The sequence below is a fragment of the Astatotilapia calliptera genome, chromosome 10, assembly GCF_900246225.1.
Source record: "Astatotilapia calliptera chromosome 10, fAstCal1.2, whole genome shotgun sequence".
In the NCBI taxonomy this organism is placed as follows: Eukaryota; Metazoa; Chordata; class Actinopteri; order Cichliformes; family Cichlidae; genus Astatotilapia; species Astatotilapia calliptera.
Window position 1 is genome coordinate 13,685,283 of NC_039311.1, and position 5,707 is coordinate 13,690,989.

Below are 5,707 nucleotides of genomic sequence, written 5' to 3' on the forward strand. Positions count from 1 at the left end.
TCCAGTTATTATGAGAAAGCTCTAAGGTTTTACTTATTGTGAAACCATCAAAAAATAATCTGGTCGTTAACAAGTCTTCAAATTAGGGAACTACAACCTCATAAGAACTACAAAATCATGTTATTATTTATTTAACAAAACCTAAGCCAAAATGCATTGTGTGAAAATGAAGTATTCCCTTGCTGCTTCCACAGGAATTAAGAGGCTAAGTAGCAGCCAGGTGATGCTAATAAAATGCACTTGACTGATCATCAGCTAGTGTGAGCACCTCTATAAAAGCAAGTTTTGGCAGTTTTCGGGAGCATTAACGTGTGTGGTAACACAACGCCAATAAGGAAAGAAGCAATTGTTGCCGCCCATTAATCTTGTATGGGTTATGAGGATATTTCCCAATCATTTAAAGTTCATTATTGTACAGTGAGAAAATTCACCCTAAGGTCAGATTGTGCAATCCTCACAGAAACTGGAAAGAAACCAAGGGTTGCAGCTCATATCCTAACAGGGCCTCAGTTAGCATGTTAAATGCTAAAGTTCATGACAGTACAATTAGAGAAAGACTGAACAACTGCAGTTTGTTTGGAAGTGTTGAAAGCCTCTTCACCCTAGAAAGAAGAAAAAGCTTAGGTTTGCAAAGTTGCAACTAACCGCAAGACCTCTAGAATAATGACTCTTTGGACATGCACGACCAAAGTGGAGATGTGTGGCCATAATACAGTACACAAACACAACAAATAAGCACAAACGCCTCATACCAACTGTCAAGCATGGTGGTAGAGGGTTAATGATTTGGGTTTGTTTTGCAACCACAGGACCTGGACACATCGGAGTCATTAAGTTGACCACAAAGTGCTTTGTATATCAAAGAAGGTTGTCTGTCTTACAGCTAAAGGATTTGCCAAAACATTGTGAGGAAACAAGACGATGATCCCAAGCACAGCAGCAAATCTACAACAGAATGGCTAAAAATGAAAAAATATTGTTAAATGAATAATGACAGGATGTAATATGCCATGTTTTTTTCATCTCAGGCTATATTTACTTTATTTTTAAACCTGCTAAGGATATGTAAAGCTTTTTATTTGATGACTGTATAAATACTATTTGTAGCTTAATTAGCTCTAATTGAAAGTCAAATGTTCAGGCTAATAAGTCACTTTAATTTCCCCCCAGCTTATATATTGACTCTGGACAAATTGAGCCAGGACTCTCATTTTTACATTTCACTCCTGACTGACAGAGGTGATTACAGGGTCTGGGGGTGTCTACATACAAAATGAAGCCGCTGTGACATGAACAAGCTACAGTGAAATGATTTTTAGGCAGCAATGGAAACTTTAATTACAAAAAAGTGCAGCACAAGGGCTCTGGGCCTTTGTTGTTTATGTCCAAACTCAGCCAAGTGTCCCCAAAGTTAAGTTATACTTTATTAATCCCCCTGAGGTAAAAATATCTTCTACGTTTTGTTATTTATGACCAGTGGGAGCTCTCAAGTTCTGAGTGGTTTCTCACATTTTAACCCATTTACTAGAAACCATCACGGGTAAACATTTCATACACAGCGTTGCTGTTGTTATTTTTAGAGCCTCGGGCATTATTGTAGGGAAGTGGCTGTGAGACAGCTGCAGCCAGGAGTGCAGCATAGTACAAATACAATTAGGTTTCTTTTTTTATTTTATTAATTCATTTTAGGCGATCTATGATTTGAAAAAAGAAAAAGAAAAAGAAATCTGAGAAAAGCAGCTGAGCGTCCTCGATTATAATATTTATCCTGCTATTGTATTGTTTTTTTTTTCTTTTAAGCTGTACTACTCTACACTTGGGGATAGTTTATCAATAAATCAATATCCTTTAGTATGCATGCATACGTCAAACACAGCAGTCTAGAAGACCAGATACATGTTCTGTTGTCTAGTTTAAAAGTTCTTTTTGAACACTGCTGTCTGCAGAAGAAAAGCCACGGAGAGTTCAAAACTCACTGCTGAAATAAATTAATCTTTTATAATGTAATAACAAATATTACATTGAGGTTTTCAAGGACTGTCAACATTCTAAACCACACCACTTCTTACCTTTTACAGCTACCGGTCATGCTGCTGTTAACACCAAAAGATTATTTGGTCAAATTTTTATTCCAGTACCACAATGCTGAAGTAGCCAAAGGGAATTAAGCTGTTTAAACATTATTTATGACTGAGTGTTTGCTACTGTGCTTCATGGAATGAGCCTGTTAATGGCCTGTCAATGTCTGCCCTCGTGTTCACTATAGATTACAGACGTCAATCATTTGATTTTTAGTTATGCCATCAGTGTGACGCTAGCGTAGTTGTTTCTGACTTTTCCCCCAACTATCGCAGCCCTCAACTGAAAGTGTGAAGCTAACAACGTTTTGCTAAAGCTTTTCTAGTAAATCCTGCCTCCATATAGTCTCTTAAAAATGGAAAATGGAAGCCAGTGGCTACAAGGAAAACAAAAGTATATCATGATATGGAGAAAACATATGTTTTCAGACTGTCTGCGAAAAACACGAGGCATTTAAGGGTAGAAAGAGCAGCAATCTGTGAGGAAAGAGCAGGAACGATGGGAATTTAATGCCGCATGCAGTGCAGCTCCATTTGGATTCAAACTCAGGACCCTCTCACTGTGTGGTGACAGTAATCACAGCTGAGCCACTGTTCTGCCCCGGGAGGCTGTCGAACTGCTTAATATCCCAGCGCTGTGCTTATAATATATAAAAGATAAGCAGTTATGTTAATGTGGTTATTAATTAGGTAAATCAGTGCATGCATTTGAAGGTAATCCTATGCCCACATACAACACTTATCTTCCTATATTAAGTAACATGTATTAATAATAATCTATAACTCAGGCATGAACCCAAAACCTTACAGCAGTAAGCAAAAATTGTCCTTTTTTTTATTAATATGATAATATGTCCAGCAAAGAAATATAAAAAGTCTACTGAGATTATCCCATTAGCTTCTCTCTCATATCCACTATTGTGTGATGTTGTTGCATTTTTTTTTCCAAGACTCATTCTGCACACAAACACACAGTCAGATACCTGTCAGCACTGTAAACAAGAATTACCCGAAAAGCTGGCAGATCAGAGGTGCGCAAAGGTGACACATTGCCTGTGATTCCACCACCCCAGTGATGCAGCCTGCAAGTTCACTACTGTACATCACCCTGTGAACAGTAATGAAGAAAGAAAAAATCGTTAGATTCTTTACTTTAAGGCCTGCAGTCAGAAATGTGGTTTGATTAATGTTGTTCCTCTCGAATGTTTCAGCTTCACTGCACAGAATTATTCATGTGTAGAGTTTGACATTAGAAGACTGATTTTGAATTCTTCCACTGAAATGGAAAGTTCCCCTGAGTCCTTAATTCTGAGTGTAAGGCAAAAAAGTGCAGTGTGGAAGGTTGCATTGCACATTGTGAGTGATTTTTCACTGATGCGAGATCTTCAACCCAACAATTAACCCTTTGAAATGAAATATATGTTTGCATAGTTACAGATAAAGGATATTCAATAACTTTAAGAGAACTATAGGAAAAAATATCAGACACACTTATTCAAAACAGAGCATTTTATATGTCATCTGAAATCAAACAGAAAAGCATCAGTACTAGAAAGTAACAAAAACAACCTGCAAGGGACACTGAGATTTACCGAAATGTTCTAAACTATCTGATTATCCAGTGAATTATTAAATGTAACATTATTAGATAATTGCACTGATGCTCTGATACATCACTGTTTCTCAAGTTTTGTCTGCCAAGACAAAAAAAAAGTTCACACTCCAAGCATGTGCGAATGGATCCAAGTTGAATTGAAGTCAGTGCAATAGCATCACCAAAGTGCTGTTTATTTTCCCTTTAAAAAAATCACTACTACCCCTTGTAGGCTACGTCCACACTAATTCGTTTTCTCTCGGTTTTGGTCTCCCGACCGCACTGAGACGGTGTTTTCGCTCATGGAAAACACAGCGTTTTCAAAACGCTCTAGAAAACGCATACGTTTGAAAACAATGCCTTCGTATTGCAGTGTGGACATCAAAAAACGCAGACTTTCTAAAATGATGTTAGTCATTGGTCACATGATGCAGTCATGTGACCAATTAAACAAAGATAGCGGAGGGCATTATACAGCAGTTGTTTTGTTTGCGCTCAATGTTGACAGCCCTAATAAAGATTAATATCAGTCTATACATGCTTCAGATAGCTTTTCTTCATATTCTTTAATTCTCACTCGCTTTTGCAACTTTGTACTTTTGTGTTACTCACAGCAACAACTCCGCCTCATTGTTAGTCCATTTTAAAAAATCGGTGCTTTTCCTCAACATCTTTGCTGCAACGTTTCAAAGAGCTGGAAAGTAAATAAGTGGCATCTTCTTGCGTTTCACGCATGCGCAGTACTGGAACGTAACGTTTTCGGCTGTTTCAGTGTGGAGCGTTTTCAGGCAAAAACGCCGTTTTCAGATCTATCCGGGCTAGTGTGTCTCCCTGTCACACTTTGAGAACCACCAGCTTCATGTTTTACTACTCCACATGTGTTTAGTCCTAACAACACATATTTAGTTTTCTGCAGTAGTTGCCACACTACTATGGACGGCCACCATGCAAAATATAAATGAAAGAGACTTTTTAATGGTGAATAACAAGCAAAGCTTTTAAAAATATTAGACTTACATCTAGTCTTTTATTTTGGGTAAAAGCTAAAAAAATAACTTAAATTAAGCTAGATGTTTTCAGGGGAAATCTCTCAAGTGGAACGAAATATTTTATTCAAAGACTGGTTCTTACTGCTTTAATTTTTTAAAATTATGTTTATATTGCTTTTCTCAATTACTACTTGATTTTTAATGTAAAACCTCACTCTGAAGAGCAAGTCTTCACAATTATTTGATACCCCAAACTGTAGTTAAATACCATGCTTGAGCAGATCTAATTAGTTACTTTTTATCAGTGCCTGTGTGGAAGAAACATTATGCAGTTATCATATGGGCACTACAGAGATTTGGTGCAAAAACCTATTTTGACCTTGTAGATTTTTGCCTACAGGGTAAAATACTACAAGGTAAAATTGTAACTTCCCAGACGGGAACTGTGCGAAGCTGATATGATTCATCATATCAGCGCTCACTTCCTTTGGGCATGTTAGGATTTTAATACAATTAAGATTTCATACTCTTCTAACTTCCCTTTTACTTCAAATATTAACCATGAAACAGTGCTGTGAACAAACACTGAAAGGGCAGCTCTTTATTGTAGAAATGCTAAGGTGGTGCATTTTCTCATGAGTCTGTTTTCTTCCACTTGATGGGACATTAATGAATGAAAACAGATGGAAATTTTGAAAGTAGCGACTTGTGTATAGTAGATGGCATTCTGCTCACATCATGGACACTGCAGATGTCACTGAGGCACTGGAAGTCTGCTTACAACAGGGGCGTTGTTTATACAGTACACCATTTTTTAAGTTCCGAAATTTTACATAATAAAAAAAATCAAAAAGTCTTGAAATCAGGTGAGTACAATGTAAGATGAACAGCATGTCACACTACACCATGTCATTATTTACAAGAAGTAAGGCAAAATGCAGAAACAGTATGTGAAAAACGAAGTATACCTTTATTGCTGCCATAGGAATTAAAGTTAAATAGCAGCCAGGTCCTGCTAATCAAATGCACTTAATTATATACATCAT